The sequence below is a fragment of the Pantherophis guttatus genome, chromosome 5 (assembly GCF_059756535.1).
Source record: "Pantherophis guttatus breed Tessera chromosome 5, ASM5975653v1, whole genome shotgun sequence".
Lineage (NCBI taxonomy): Eukaryota > Metazoa > Chordata > Lepidosauria > Squamata > Colubridae > Pantherophis > Pantherophis guttatus.
Genome location: NC_142067.1, coordinates 3,278,082 through 3,295,000, shown reverse-complemented (window position 1 = coordinate 3,295,000; position 16,919 = coordinate 3,278,082). Strand labels below are relative to the sequence as shown.

At 47.4% G+C, this 16,919-nt stretch overlaps 1 protein-coding gene and 1 long non-coding RNA gene across 2 annotated transcripts in view; one reads left to right on the top strand and one right to left on the bottom strand.

Moving 5' to 3' along the window:
• LOC132709339 (uncharacterized) overlaps nt 1-13,295 on the bottom strand; it is a 37,346-nt gene extending 24,051 nt beyond the window's left edge. Inside the window, exon 1 of the long non-coding RNA XR_015734366.1 lies at nt 13,212-13,295. This is a non-coding gene — a long non-coding RNA (uncharacterized LOC132709339). The remainder of the gene's footprint in view (nt 1-13,211) is intronic.
• Nucleotides 1-16,919, top strand: part of P2RY2 (purinergic receptor P2Y2) — a 44,769-nt gene that overhangs the window by 17,431 nt on the left and 10,419 nt on the right. The window lies entirely within an intron of this gene.

The following is a 16,919-nucleotide window of genomic DNA, read 5'->3' as shown; positions in this document are numbered from 1 at the left end:
CCCCTCCGGCCGGAGTGACGTCCGATTTCAGAGGTCAAGAGTGGGAGGGGAGGAGAGGGAGGAGGAGGAGGAGGGAGATGCCTTAAAATAGCCTAATTCGACATTTGCCGTGATCCACTTGCTCTCTTCCCACTCTGGACACACAATTGGGGGGCCGTAGAAGGAAAAAAAATATTTCCCCCCAATTTTGCGTGTTTCCCCTTTCAGCCTCCTGAAACCCTTAACACGGTGATCCGACTTCGGTTTGTTTTGTGTGTGTCTGTGTGTGTGTGTTGTTGTTGTCGTTGTTTGTTTAGGAGGTGTGTATTTTGGATGTGCGTTGTTGCATTTGCAGCTGACTTGTTTTGCCGGTTGTTGCACGAAGCCAGTTTGGCCTAGTGGTTAAGAAGCTGGCCTAGACACCAGGCGACTTTGAATTCTAGTCCTGCCTTAGGCATGAAAGAAAGCTGGGTGACTTTGGGCCAATCACCAGGAGGCGGTGAATTCTAGTTCCGCCTTAGGCATGAAAGCCAGCTGGGTGACTTTGGGCCAATCACCAGGAGAAAGTGAGTTCTAGTCCTGCCTTAGGCATGAAAGCCAACTGGGTGACTTTGGGTCAATCACCAGGAGACGGTGAGTTCTAGTCCTGCCTTATTCATGAAAGAAAGCTGGGTGACTTTGACCAATCCCCAGGATACTGTGAGTTCTAATTCCGCCTTAGGCATGAAAGCCAATTGGGTGATTTTGGGCCAATCTCTAGGAGACGGTGAGTTCTAGTTCCACTTTAAGCCAACTGGGTGACTTTGCGCTAATCACTCCTAGCCCCACCAACCTCACAGGATTGTTGTTGTAGGGAAATTAGGCAGAGGAAAATTAGGTATCATGAATGAAGGCGAATATACGTGTCCCAGGATTCACTTAACAACCGTGGCAAGAAAGGTCATAAAATGGGGCAGAGCTCACTCCACAACTGCTTTGCTTGGCAATGGAAATTTCGACCTCAGTTGTGTGTGTGTACCTGCAATCCCTTCTGTTTATTTTGTTAATAAAGATCTAAATTTTATTTTTACCTCCGGCATCCAAGCCGTGCCATTAGCAGTGGAGCTAAAATATTTCTGCGCTTTGGTCATAACGCGAGCACAATAACAGCAGTTAAAATTTACAGGCCGTCCTCGACATACGACCATTCATTTAGTGACCGTCCAAACTTACAACAGCACCGGGAAAAAATGGACTTTTGATTGTTTTTCACAGTTCAACCTTTGCAGTGATCAAAATTCAGACACTTAGCAAACTGACTCATATTTATGACGGCGGCAGTGTCCCGGGGGTGATGTGATTCCACCTTTTGCGACCTCCTAACAAGCAAAGTCAATGGGGAGACCCTGATTCACTTAACAACCATGTTGCTAACAGCTGCAGTGATTCGCTTAACAACAGCGGCAAGAAGAGTTGTAAAATGGGACCAAACACTCTTAAAGATCTTGCTCAGCAATGGAAATTTTGGGCTCAATTGCGGTCGTAAATCAAGGATTACCTGGACAGGTAGTCCTCGATTTACGACAGTTCATTTTAGTGACCATTTGAAGTTACGACAGCGCTGAAAAAAAGCGACTTATGCATTTTTCACACTTAATGACCGTTGCAGCATCCTCATTTGATTTACATTCGGAAGCTTGACAACTGACTCATATTTATGACGGTGGCAGTGTCCGCGGGCTCACGTGATCCCCTTTTTGCGGCCTTCAGTCAATGGGGAAACCGGATTCATTTAACATCCGTGTTACTAAATTAACTACTGAAGTGCTTCACTTAACAATTGTGGGGGGGGGGAAGGTTGTAAAACGGAGCAAAATTCACTTAACAAATATCTCTCTTAGCAACAGAAATTGGGGGCTCAGTTGTGGTCATAAGTCGAGGACTAGCTGTCATAAAGTTAAAAGCCCTTTGTCAGAGCTGACCAGGCGCCCTTCGGACTCGAAATAACTTTTTGGCATTCCATGCTAGGAAAAATCTAGACTTTGCACCCGCTTCCCGCCCCATAACTTATCACCCCAGCTCCCTCGATCAGCAGCTCTGGCTGACCGAGAAAATAATCAAATCCGTGGATTTATTGCTCACCAGAGGTTTGGTGATTTAATTATTTATTTGTGAAATGTATTTATTTATTTGAATACCGCCCTTATTATTTTTACAAATAATTCAAGGTGGCAAACATATCCACAACACACCTTCCTCCTTTTATTTCCCCACAAAAAACAACCCTGTGAGGTGGGCTGGTTCAGAGAGGGGGACTGGCTCAAAGTCACCCAGCTAGTTTTTACGCTTAAGGTGGGACTAGAACTCACCGTCTCCTGGCGATTGGCCCAAAGTCACCCAGCTGGCTTTCGTGGCTAAGGCGGGACTAGAACTCACGGTCTCCTGGTGATTGGCCCAAAGTCACCCAGCTGGCTTTCATAGCTAAGGCGGGACTAGAACTCACCGTCTCCTGGCGATTGGCCCAAAGTCACCCAGCTGGCTTTCATGGCTAAGGCGGGACTAGAACTCACCGTCTCCTGGCGATTGGCCCAAAGTCACCCAGCTGGAAATAAGAAAGGAAACTCTGCTTCCCATCATATTATTCTTCTGATAGAGAAAAATATTTGTAGCTCGGGGTTGAACTGAGAGCTCTCTGAGCTTGGTGATTTTCTTGCAAACATTTCATCACCTAACTAGGTAACGTCATCAGCGCTAGTAGATGTGAGGCTTGCTCCCTGTTTATATACAACAGCTTGCCCTGGCAGCATTAGTAGAACTGTGCTTTTCTCTTTGATGCTTCCTTGATTAGATATTGTTTTTGTTTACTGTTTCCCTATTTGATTGATTGACTCCTTAGTAATTCCTTCATGAGGATATTGTTTTCTGCTTGATGGTTTGTCTGGGGTTAATCCCTGCTTATCTGGGTGTTGTTGTCTGCCTTGAGAGGATGTATTCTTGCCGCCTTGTTTCCTTCTGAGCTTTTTTAAATGTATTTTAAATTAAATAAATTGTGACTCTTTCAGATTGCTCTTTTGAATGGTGTGTAAATTGGGTTTATGGAATCGGCCTTCCCAGGTAGCCTTCAATTTAACAACTGTTCATTTAGTGACGGTTCAAAGTTACGGCACCCAAAGCCTGTTTTTCACACATCCGACCGTTGCAGCATCCTCATGATCACACGATCAAAATTCAGACACTTGGGCAACTGACTCACATTTATGACGGTTGCAGTGTCCCGGGGGAGGGGGAGGTCGTATGATTCCATTTTGTGACCCTCTGACGAGCAAAGTCAACGGGGAAAGCCAGATTCACTCTAACAACGACGGTGTTACGAACTTAAGCACTGCAGTGATTCACTAAACAACTATGGCAAGAAAGGTTGTAAAAGGGGGGGAGGGCAAACCTCACTTAACAACCGCCCTGCTTAGCGACAGAAATGTTGGGGGCTCAATGGTGGTCGTACGTCGAGGACTAATTGTGTGAGCAATTAGAAACTTGCACGTCCGGAAGTCCAAATCTCCTTCCTGTCTCTTTTTGTTATTAGTTGTGAAGTTGTGTCCGACTCATCTCGACCCCATGGACAACATTCCTCCAGGCCTTCCTATCCTCTACCATCCTCTGGAGTCCATTTAAGCTCCCGCCGACTGCTTCAGTGACTCCATCCAGCCCCCTCGTTCTCTGCCGTCCCCTTCTTCTTTTGCCCTCCATCGTTCCCAACATTGGGCTCTTCTCCAGGGAGTCCTTCCTTCTCCTTAGGTGGCCAAAGGATTTGAGTTTCCTCTTCAGGATCTGGTCTTCTAGAGAGCAGTCAGGGTTGATCTCCTTTTGGACTGACCGGTTGGATCGCCTTGCAGTCCAAGGGACTCGCAGGAGTCTTCTCCAGCACCAGAGTTCAAAGGCCTCAATTCTTTAGCGCTCAGCCTGTCTGTTGGAGAAAGTAGGGAAAGTCTCTTTCTCCAGCCATTATACAGCTGTGGGCCACGTCCTTTCTTATCTAACCACTCCCTAGGCTGCATCTCTTCACCCAGCCTCCCAAGGTCATTTACACATATACCATTGCAACGTCTCTCCGTACCTAAGAAATATAGTATAAATAATCCATGCTGCAAATGAGGTTCGAAAATAAACAATTTTCCAAAATCACAGTCGTAACGGGGGTCTCCTAATTTCCTGCACTCCCCCCCCAAAAAATCCTAGGGATTAAAATTTTGCTGTTCATAACAGCTAAGAACCGGAGTGGCCCCCAATTCTTCTGGTTTGCCAGTTTAACTGTGCCAAATAACACCCCCCTCCCCTCCTTTTCTGCTCTCATTAGCCTTGGGAATACCATGAAAAATATCTTAGCTACTTGGAAGTCAAAACACAGATTTGACAAATAGGATGTGTGGTTATTCTCTCCCCCTCTTTGCCTCAGACAGTTGAGGAAGAATAGAATCCGAGACGTGTATTATTGGATTACAAGTCCAATAATAAAGAGACGCTGCCATATATCCAAAACATCTCGGAAAGAGCTAACGGGCTATGCAAGCAAACCAATTCAAGCTCTTCCAAAACACCCTAAGTAAATCAAAAGACCCATCAGCCCCAGCCGAAAAGACAGGGGTCATCTATAACAGGGGTCTCCAACAGTGGTGGGTTGCCCCTGGCTCAGACCGGTTCGCAAGAACCGGTAGTAAAATCGGCTGGAGGCCCCGCCCATCGTCCCGGATGTTGTTATCGGCAATCTATGCATTCGTAGAAGTACGGAGTGAAGCGATCCCGTTGCGAACCGGTAGTAAAGATAAGTAGAAGCCACCCCTGAATTCTGGGAGTTGAAGTCCGCCAGGCTTAAAGTTGCCAAGGTTGGAGACCCCTGATCTACAACACACAATATAAGGAAGGCAACAGCAACAATGTAGGAAAAACCGGCAGAAGGCTATCGGAGCGCGTCCATGAACACCAATGCTGCCAGTGAAATGCTACCGGTTCAGGCCGGTTTGCCCAAACCGGTAGTTAAAAATGCTTTAAAAAGTAAAAAAAAAAAAAAAAAAAAGCAGGAAATTCAAAAGCGTGCGTTTGTGTGGACTATGCATGCACACGCAGTATGCGTCTGGTGTGCATTGTGCATGCGTGCACACAGTACACATCTGGCACGCACCGCGCATTTGCGGGGAGCGAACCGGTGGCAACCGGTGGAGGATTTCACCACTGACACCAACTACATAGCAGCCAGAAGACATGATAAAAACTTGGCCTTGACTCATGATAAAAACTCACTGTAGCTTCAGCATGGAAATGGTGAGCATCCTAGACCAAGCCAGGTCCAAAAATGCTAGGAAATTCCTGGAAACTTTGGCACTAGACCAAATCGGCCATCGACAGACCCATAGAGATAAACAACATTGACGTACCGTTCAAAAGACACGTTTGGAAAGCTGAAAGAGGAGAACAGCTCCTTGCCAGCAACGAAGATACAGATAAACAGGATTAATAGTAGACCGACAACAAAGCAGTAAACAATACCCGAATGATGGAAATACAAACTCAGACAAACAATCTAACAACAAACAACCGAATCAAGGAATTACCAAGAACTCTCCTACCAACATTGACGGGGAAACCATTTCTATATAAACAACGATCAAACCCCTTTTCCTTCTAGCACTCATGATGTTACTTAGTAGATTTGCAAATTATCACTCTGAAATGTTCTTTCTTTCTTTTTTTTCTTTCTGTCTGTCTTTCTTTCTTTCCTTCCTTCCTTCCTTCCTTCCTTCCTTCCTTCCTTTCTCTCTTCTCTTCTCTTCTCTTCTCTTCTCTTCCATTCTCTTCTCTATTCTATTCTGTTCTATTCTATTCTATTCCATTCCATTCCATTCTGTTTTCTCTTCTCTTCTCTTTTCTTCTCTTCTCTTCTCCTCCCCTCCCCTCCCCTCCTCTCCTCTCCTTTCTCCCCCTCTCCTTCTCTTCTCTTCTCTTTTCTTCTCTTCTCTTCTCTTCTCCTCTCCCATTCTCCTCTTCTCTTCTCTTCTCTTCTCTTCTCTTCTCTTCTCTTCTCTTCTCTTCTCTTCTCTTCTCCTCTCCTCTCCTCTCCTCTCCTCTCCTCTCCTCTCCTCTCCTCCTGTCCTCTCTCCCCCTCTCCTTCTCTTCTCTTCTCTTCTCTTCTCTTCTCTTCTCTTCTCTTCTCTTCTCTGGTTACTCTTCTCCTCTCCTCTCCTCTCCTCTCCTCTCCTCTCCTCTCCTCTCCTCTCCTCTCCTCTCCTCCTCTCCTCTCTCCCCCTCTCCCTCTCTTCTCTTCTCTTCTCTTCTCTTCTCTTCTCTTCTCTTCTCTTCTTACTCTTCTCTTCTCCTCTCCTCTCCTCTCCTCTCCTCTCCCATTCTCTTCTCTTCTGTAGCCATTCTAAACAGGAATCAATTAACCCAAAACACAGGAAGCTTGTAATTAAAGGTAAAAGGGAACTGGGCTAAACAGGGTATCATTTGGGAAGGAGACTTAATGTTATATAATGTGAAATAAAGGTAGTCCTCAACTTACAATGGTTCGCTTAGTGACCGTTGCAAGTTAGAACAGCGCTGAAAAAACTGACTTACGACCATTTTTCACACTTAACGACGTTGCACCATCCCCGTGGTCACGTGATCAAAATTCGGGCGCTTGGCAACTGACTCATATTTATGACAGTCCCCTGGATCATGTGACCTTCTGACGAGCAAAGTCGATGGGCAAGCCAGATTCACTCAGTGACGATGTTACTAACTTAACAACTGCGGTGATCCACTTAACAACCATGGCAAGGAAGGTCATAAAACGGGGGGGAAACTCACTTAATGTCAGCTGTCACCTTATGCTTCACTGTTATGCGGTGACCGGCCACCATGAACCGATCTGACACTTAACACCGGTCTCGCTTAGCAACAGAAAGTTTGGGCTCAATGGTGGTCGTAAGTCCACCATTGAATTTACGAGCCTGTAGTACAGTGGACTAAAGCACTGTTACTAACAGATTAACATCTGCTGCTTGCAATTACTGCAAGTTTGAATCTCGCCAGGCTCAAGGTTGACTCAGCCTTCCATCCTTTCTAAGGTAGGTGAAATGAGGACCCAGATTGTGGGGGCAATAAGCTGACTTTGTATAAATATACAAAAGAATGACGGCTATTACTTAACGCATTGTAAGCTGCCCTGAGTCTCCGGAGAAGGGCGGCATATAAATTAAAGCAAAAGGATCAAGGATCACCTGTATTAGGTAAGGAGCTGCCAATATTCTCAGTTAGTGATCTTTGCAAAGAGGACAGTCATTTTCAAAGGTTCAACCAAGGTGTTGCGGCCGAATCAGAGGAGGAGGAGGGGGCATGAGAGTCGGGGTCAGCATCAAGGCAACCTGAGAGGGGGAAGAGGGAATGGAGATGGCAAAGAGAGAGAGGGAAACAGAGGCGGAGCCTGGGCCGTCTGTCAGCCGTCAGATGGAGGGTCAACAGCCCCCAGGAGGTCTGGAGGTGGCTGATGAGGAGGAGGAGGAACAGCTGGGTCCTGTGCCTGATATGTGGATGTGCAGAAGGCAGAGGAGAGGAGAGCAGTGGAAATCTATGGGCCGGTCCTCGGGACGAAAGAGCCACAGCTGCTAGTGAAGCCCCACCTTAGCTCTGGGGATAAAAGGTAGGGGGCAGAGATGAATAGATGGGACAGACAACTATTCATCTCCCCTGCTGGATGGACTTGTTAGCCTGCAGTGAGAGAGAAGCTTTTTGCCGGGGCTGCCGGTATTTCTAATAAAAGAATCTTTTGAGTTCCCTTCAGAGGATTTGTTGTGTTTGAGGAGCTGGGTCAAAAAAACCAACTGCTTAAAATGGCGCATCCCTTTTTTAAAAAATGGATTTACTTGCTTGTCAAATTGGTTACTCCCAGAGAGTTATGATACTTCGGTATCATAATACATGCACCTCCTTAATAAATAAAGATGCACGTGGACATATCTCCGGAATAAATCAGCGAAGGTGTTCTGTAAACACGCCTGTCCCGATTTCCGTGCCAGGCTGCGCCTCCCATCAGGGTAAAGTTCGACTGATGGCCCTCGGCGTCACATAAATTTGACGCAGGAGCTGAGTCGCTGGGAGCCCTTTCTCTCCAACGTGGTGCCCTCCAGATACTGGGGATCCAACACACTGGAGACCCCAGACCATCAATTCATCTGCAAGGCACCAGATTGGGATGGTTATTGAAAAGAGACCATCAGCATTCCTGACGTGGAGAATTTGAATAGGATACAGAAGTCCTTGACTTGCAACCGTGATGACGAACTTATGGCATGCATGGCACAGGTGGCACGCGGCGCTCTCTCTGTGGGTACGCGAGACGTCATCCCAGTTCAGCTCCGCTGAGCATATGTGCACGCCTCCCGCTAGCCAGCTGGTCGTGGGGTTTCTGTTGCGTATGTGCAGGGGGCGTGCGTGCATGTGCGAGAGGCACATGCGGCGGCCACAAGCACATGGGTGGGTGGGGTGCATTCAGGGGGGGCACGTGCATCTGGGGGGGGCAGGGGTGAAATCCAGAGAGGTTCTGACAGGTTCTGGAGAACCGGTAGCGGAAATTTTGAGTAGTTCAGAGAACCGGCAAATACCACCTCTGGCTGGCCCTAGAGTGGGGTGGGAATGGGGGTTTTGCAATATCCTTCCCCCAGGAGTGGGGAGGGAATGGGGGTTTTGCAATATCCTTCCCCCAGGAGTGGGGAGGGAATGGGGGTTTTGCAATATCCTTCCCCCAGGAGTGGGGAGGGAATGGGGGTTTTGCAATATCCTTCTCCCAGGAGTGGGGAGGGAATGGGGATTTTGCAATATCTTTCCCCCAGGAGTGGGGAGGGAATGGAGATTTTGCAATATCTTTCCCCTAGGAGTGGGGTGGGAATGGGGATTTTGCAATATCCTTCCCCCAGGAGTGGGGTGGGAATGGGGATTTTGCAAGATCTTTCCCCCAGCAGTGGGGAGGGAATGGGGATTTTGCAAGATCCTTCTCCCAGGAGTGGGGTGGGAATGGAGATTTTGCAATATCTTTCCCCCAGCAGTGGGGAGGGAATGGGGATTTTGCAATATCTTTCCCCCAGGAGTGGGCTGGGAATGGAGATTTTGCAATATCTTTCCCCCAGGAATGGGGTGGGAATGGGGATTTTGCAAGATCCTTCTCCCCGGAGTGGGGTGGGAATGGAGATTTTGCAATATCTTTCCCCTAGGAGTGGGGTGGGAATGGGGATTTTGCAATATCCTTCCCCCAGGAGTGGGGTGGGAATGGAGATTTTGCAATATCTTTCCCCCAGGAGTGGGGTGGGAATGGGGATTTTGCAATATCCTTCCCCCAGGAGTGGGGAGGGAATGGGGATTTTGCAATATCCTTCTCCCAGGAGTGGGGTGGGAATGGAGATTTTGCAATATCTTTCCCCCAGGAGTGGGGAGGGAATGGGGATTTTGCAATATCCTTCCCCCAGGAGTGGGGAGGGAATGGGGATTTTGCAAGATCCTTCTCCCAGGAGTGGGGTGGGAATGGAGATTTTGCAATATCCTTCCCCCAGGAGTGGGGAGGGAATGGGGATTTTGCAATATCCTTCTCCCAGGAGTGGGGAGGGAATGGGGATTTTGCAATATCCTTCCCCCAGGAGTGGGGAGGGAATGGGGATTTTGCAATATCCTTCTCCCAGGAGTGGGGTGGGAATGGAGATTTTGCAATATCCTTCCCCCAGGAGTGGGGAGGGAATGGGGATTTTGCAATATCCTTCTCCCAGGAGTGGGGAGGGAATGGGGATTTTGCAATATCCTTCCCCTAGGAGTGGGGAGGGAATGGGGATTTTGCAGGATCCTTCCCCTGCCACGCCCACTAAGCCACGTCCACAGAACCGGTAGTAAAAAAAATTGGATTTCACCACCAGGTGGAGCACATATGCAGGGGCCACGCGCGCATTGCATTTTGGGGGTTCAGGTGCGCATGTGTGCATTCGCGCATATCCACTCAGTCCGGAAAAAGTTAGCCATCAATGACTTGTTAAAATGAAACCACAATTGTGACAATGATTATTTCCAATAACTTTAAAGTCGTTAAGCGAGTCGCGCCCAACTTTATAATCTTTTCCCCCACGGTCGTTAAACAAAGCCCTCGACATGCCGAAGCAGTGAAAGAGGAAGTTAAGAAGAAGTGAAACGAATCACTCTAGTTGTTAAGTGAATCATACGGTTGTTAAGTGAATCCAGCTTCCTCCCCATTGTCTTTGCTGGTCAGAAGCCAGCTGGGCAGGTCGCAAAACACAAGTGTCTGAATTTTGACCGTGTGACAGTAGGGATGCTGCAACCGTCGTAACTGTGAGGATCGGCCATAAGTCCCATTTTTCAGCGCCGTCGTAAGTTTGAATGTTGTTAAGCAAGCGGTTATAAGGTTAATAAGCGAAACAACTTGCCTGCAGAAGTTGTGAATGCTCCAACACTGGAAATTTTTAAGAAGATGTTGGATAACCATTTGTCTGAAGTGGTGTAGAGTTTCCTGCCTGGGCAGAGGGTTGGACTAGAAGACCTCCAAGGTCCCTTCCTGTTATTCTATAAGTCAAGGACTATCTCCTAGTGGAGAATTCTGGGAGCTGAAGTCCCAACAGGTACCGATTTGAATTTGGGAAGTTCGGGGAAAACTTGCAAACTTTCCCCGTCTGCAAATGTGATTTTTTTTTTTTTTTTTAAACAATGGATCTCCAAAGTTCTGCTTTTGTCCTGGGAAAAGACAAGACAGGTGTTGCGTAAGGAAGTGTGATTGTCGATCGTTTTACGAGGAAGGTGTGCACCGAGGCCTCTGTGTGCAGAAGGAGGGACCCGTATCTCATAAACCACTAGAAACGCTGAGACACCTTCGGATGTTATTTTTATGATCTCACAAAAGGTGAGGCCAATGTCAAAGTGACAATCAGGTGGGTTTTTTTAAAAGACTTAAGAACAGAGGTTTTCAAACTTGGCAGCTTTAAGACTTGTGGACTTCAACTCCCAGAATTCCCCAGCCAGCATTGCAATGCTGGCTGGGGAATTCTGGGAGTTGAAGTCCACAAGTCTTAAAGCTGCCAAGTTTGAAGACCTCTGATTTAGAATAACTTTGTTGTCACTTTCAACGTATACAAATCGGCATACCTTAAAATGAAATTTCATTGCATACAGCTCTCAAAGGCTCACCACGTCCTATAGACACTACATAAACATGACCAAAAATAAATAAATACAAAATTATGCATATAACCACATTCTATATAACCACATTCCTATATATATATATATATATATATATATATATATATATATATATATATAAATATATATATATATATATATTCTTTTTCGTAGTCTTTTATGTGCATATTCTTTCTAGCCAGGTTTTACCTACGCAAACTTAGTTGCTAGGGCTGTAGAACAACTAAGTTTACGTAGGTAAAACCTGGCTAGAAAGAATATGCATATATATATATATATATATATATATATATATATATATATATATATATATATATATATATTTAATTTGATGTATATGCCGCCCTTCTCCAGAGACTCAGGGCGGCTTACAGTGCGTTAAGCAATAGCCTTCATACTTTTGTATATTTTATACAAAGTCAACTTATTGCCCCCCCAAACTGGGTCCTCAATTTACCTACCTCGAAAGGATGGAAGGCTGAGTCAACCTTGAGCCTGGTGAGAATTGAACTCGCAGTAATTGCAGGCAGCTGGTGCTACTTAACAGCACTTTAGTCTGCTGCGCCACCAAGGCATTTTTTTTAAAAAATTTGATTTATATGCCGCCCTTCTCCGGAGACTCAGGGCGGCTTACAATGCGTTAAGCAATAGCCTTCATATTTTTGTATATTTTATACAAAGTCAGCTTATTGCCCCCACAAACTGGGTCCTCAATTTACCTACCTTAGAAAGGATGGAAGGCTGAGTCAACCTTGAGCCTGGTGAGAATTGAACTCGCAGTAATTGCAGGCAGCTGATGTTAAATTACAGTGCCTTGTCTGCAGAGCTATTATATGACACAGAGAAACAGCACTGTGTAGTATGGATGTATTTATTTATTTATTGTTTATTGGTTCGATTTATATGCCGCCCTTCTCCGGAGACTCAGGGCGGCTTACAATGCGTTAAGCAATAGCCTTCATACTTTTTGTATATACCTGCTTAGTAGGGCGTACACAATTTGTTGATTTGGGTGCGTGCTTGTTCCTCCTGGCATGTCTAGTTTAATGAAAAAAAGGGCCAGGGGTAACATGATAGCAGCCTTCCAGTATTTGAGGGGCTGCCCCAAAGAAGAGGGGGAGTCAAGCTATTCTCCAAACAGCGCACAAATGCAGCACCAAAAGGATTGAAGTGGGCACATTTCTGTATCTAGAGTCCCACAAATGTTGGTTTATAAATCCCCGAGTAATCTCCATGCTGAAAGTCCTTGGAAAAACTCACTACAGCTACTTCTCGACTTGCGACCAGAATCGAGCCCCAAATTTCTCTTCCTGAGCGAGAGGTCGTTAAGTGAGTTTTGCTCCATTTTACGCCTTTTCTTGCCACCGTTGTTAAGTGAGTCACGGCGGTTGTTAAGTTAGTAACACCGGTTGTGAAGTGAATCTGGCTTCCCCATTGGTTTTGGTCGTAAAGGGGTCGTAAAGGGGATTACATTCTCACTGAAACATGTGATTTACAAGCCAGTCCTCGCACTTATGACCGTCACAGCATTCCCCACGGTCACATAATCAAAATTCAGGCACTTGGCATGTACTTATGACACATGACAAATGTGGTCATGTGATCCACATTTGCGACTTTTCCAGCCAGCTTCCGGCAAGCAATTGGGGAGGCCAGATTTGCTTAACGACACTCTGATTCACTTAACAACTGCCAAAATAAAAAATCGTAAAATCAGGCCTGTCTCATTGAATGAACTACTTTGTTATAGCGATGGAAATGTTGTAAGTCGAGGATGATTATAAAGCCAAAATTTTATCCAACTTCATTTTTTAAAAAAATTTGCTAGTCCCCTATTTTCGGAGGAATTTATTTATTTATTTAGAAAATTTATATTGCCGCCTATTCTCACATAGCGACTCAATTTCCTTTTACCTCGATCGGAGTTTGACAGGATGACTGCTCCTGCCAATGGAGGCTTCGCTGACTGTCCATAAAAGTATTTATTTATTTAAAGTACCGCATGTCAATTCTTTACACTTGTTTATTACCTGCCACAACCTGTTCAACTCCTTCAAGAGATTTTAAAATCTGAGCCTCTCTGGTCTCCAGCCCGTCTTATCTCGGTATAATCTCAGGCCACAAGAATCTTTCCATGCTTTCCTGCAAAAAAGGAAGGAAGGAAAAAGGAATAATGAAACGATAAAAACCTAACTAGGATCTATGGAGAAACCACCAAAATATTTACAAATAGTCCCGCACTTACAACAGTTCATTTAGTGACCGTCTGAAGTTACAACAGCCCTTCGCATGTATCTTGCGCAGGCGAACTGGTAGCGGCGGTGGGTGGATCAGCGAACTAGTAGCGGCGGTGGGTGGATTAGCGAACTGGTGGCGGTGGGTGGATCAGCGAACTGGTAGCGGCGGTAGGTGGATCAGTGAACTGGTAGCGGTGGTGGGTGGATTGGCGAACTGCTAGTGGCGGTTGGTGGATCAGCGAACTGGTAGTGACGGTGGGTGGATCAGCGAACTGGTAGCGGCGGTAGGTGGATCAGCGAACTGGTAGCGGCGGTAGGTGGATCAGCGAACTGGTAGCGGCGGTGGGTGGATCAGCGAACTGGTGGCGGTAGGTGGATCAGCGAACTGGTAGCAGTGGTGGGTGGATTGGCGAACTGCTAGTGGCGGTTGATGGATCAGCGAACTGGTAGCGGCGGTGGGTGGATCAGCGAACTGGTAGCGGCGGTGGGTGGATCAGTGAACTGGTAGCGGCGGTGGGTGGATCAGCGAACTGGTAGCGGCGGTGGGTGGATCAGTGAACTGGTAGTGGCGGCAACACAAGGCTCCGCCCAGATGTCATTACTTCCTGGTTTTAACCAGGAAGTAACCTGTTTTTGACCCTCTGTGCATGTGCAGAAGGTCCAAAATCGCACACAATGATGGCCCGTGTACTCCCGAACTGGTAGGGAAGGTAATTAGATTTCACCCCTGGCTGGGACTCCGAACTCCAAAATTCCCAGCTCGAGGGCCAGCCAGGGAGATGTAGTTCCCAGGAGATCTGGAGCATGCCCGCAAGGAGAAGAGCCAGCCCAAATGACTAAGATCCAGCGTGGGAATAAAAATAATTCTCTAACCACCCTGCCCTCGGGACCGTATTAATCTCCGCTGCTGGGTGGAAACCATCCAGAGGCATCAAAATGCCACACACATACACACAGAGACACACACACTACAGGCCGTTGTGCTGTCCTGGCAGATTTGTGGTTGCCTACTCATCTGCTTTTGCTTAGACCCTCCGAGAACACAACCGTGCCGATTTTCTCTCTCTTCCCAGGGTCTGGAAAAGGATGATTAGTCAGAGGTGGGTGGCACATGAATTAACAACCGGTTCTCCCAGCACCGAAAATGTGAGCGCACGGTGCATGCGTGTAGCCTTCCGTGCACGCATGTTGCTCACGCGTGCAGTTTGCGAGCATGCGCAACGGCTTAAAAATCGCGGCTAAATAGGACGGCGTAGCGCCAGGAATAGCAGAAATAATAATGATAATAAAATAATTATTATAAAATAATAAATCCGGAAATAGCAATAGCACTTAGACTTATATACCGCTCTCTTATTTTCTGTTCTCCCCAGCCTCCAGAGCCTTTCTAGGAGTCTGGCGAGAGCGAAAATGGCCTTCCCCCTCCATCGGGAGGCCAGAAACAACCCGTTTGCCAGCTTCCAGTGGGACCGAAAGGCCAGTTTTTTCTGTCCCCAGCCTCCAGAGCCTTTCTAGGCGTCTGGGGAGGGTGAAAACGGCCTTCCCCACCCCCCCTGGAGGCCCTCTGGAGGCTGGTCCCACCAGAAGTTGGCAAATGGGCCGTTTCCAGCCTCCGGAGGGCTTCCGAGGGGTGCGGAAGGCCGTTTTTGCCCTCCCCAGACTCCTAGAAAGGCTCTGGAGGCTGGGGAGAGAGGAAAACAGGCCTTCCTCCACCCCACCAAGGTCCTCTGGAAGCAGGAAACAGCCTGTTTCCCTACTTCTGGTGCGCCCACAAGGCCCAAAAATCAGCTGGTCGGCACATGTATGCGTGCCAGAGCTGAACTCGCCTGCCCACTGATATGGCTAGGCGTGCCACCTGTGACACGCGTGCCATAGGTTCGCCATAACGGCTATATACTATACCAGTGTTGGCTAAGCTTCCAGTTTCCGGCATGTCCATTCACGCCATTCACCTGGCCTTCCGGTTCCTGGTGCACATGCGTGCACGAAGACCAGCTGGCCGGTGCACATGTGCGTGCCGGAAACCCGAAGCTCAGTTTCCCGACACACACACATACGCGCCGGGGAGCTGCTTTTCTGGTTTCCGGCACTCTCGCACACATGCACACCAGCTGGCCGGCGTGCATGTGTGCACTGGAACCCGGAGGAGCAACGGGCAACAGATGGCATGCCCGGAGAGATGGCTCTTCGTGCCACGTCCAGTACGCGTGCCATAGATTCGCCATCACCGCGCTATACATTTTTTTCTGTTCTCCTCCTCAGCTGCAGCCGGAGAAAGTCAGCTCCCCAACCTCCACAAATATTCTCATTCCCACACTCCCACGTGCCACTGGAAAATGTCACCCAAATGCCAAGCGGCCTTCTCTTATGTCCCCGCGCTGAAGCTCACGGCTTGCTCCCAGCTTGCAACGCTGGCAACATTTGCCAAGGCCGGGCATTCAAAATGCCAACCCTCGCCCTCCAAAGGCAGCCTCGAGAAGCGAGGCCATCGCTCAGCTATCCTCAAAACAGTGGCGGATTGTGAAGTCGACAACAATCCACAGTCCAAGCCACGCCGGGGCCATGTAGAAACAATGCCAGCTTTGTTGCCGCCGAGCAAACTCACAAAGCATAGAATTCCTGCCGAAAAGAGGGATACGGCATGGGGCCAAAAAAAAAACCCCAGGCATTTTGCTGCTTCAAGCTCTAATTTCTTTACTCATCGTTTAGCATTTGGAGGGCTAGAGTCGTCTTTGAAAATACAGGGGAGTCCTCGCCTTACGACCACCACGGAGCCCAAAATTTATGTTGTTAAGCGAGACATTGGTTAAGTGACTACAGGTAATCCTTTGACTTACAACCGTTCGTTTCGTGACGGTCCGAAGTTACATCAGCATTGAAAAAAGTGACTTACGACCCTTTTTTGCGACTCCGTGGACACGTGATCAGAATTCAGATGCTAGGCAACTGATTCGTATTTACGACGGTTGCAATGTTCCGGGATCACGTGATTCCCTTTGGCGACCTTCTGGCAAGCAAAGTCAATGGGGAAGCCGGATTCGCTGAACGACCGTGTTAGTAACATAAGAACGGCAGCGATTCACTTAACAACGGTGGCAAGAAAAATCGTAGAATGGCCCAAAACGCACTCCATAAATGTTTCACTTTGCAACGTACATTTTGATTAGATGAACAGAGTCGGAAGGGACCTTATAGGTCATCTAGTCCACCCCCACCCTCTGCCCAAGCGGGAGACCCTACGCCATTTCCGACAGAGGGCAGTCCACTCTCTTCTTGAAAGCCTCCAGAGATGAAGCTCCCACAACTTCTAAAGACAACTTCTGTTCCATGGGTTGATGGTTCTCACTTTATGGGCTCCATTGTAGTCATAAATTGAGGACTCCCTGTATTTAGGACTGTCACGGCATCCCCAAGGTCACATGATCAGAATTTGGGCATTTGGAAACTGAAGTGCATTTACGAAAGTTGCAGGATCCTGGGTTTAGGTCATCTCTATTTGTG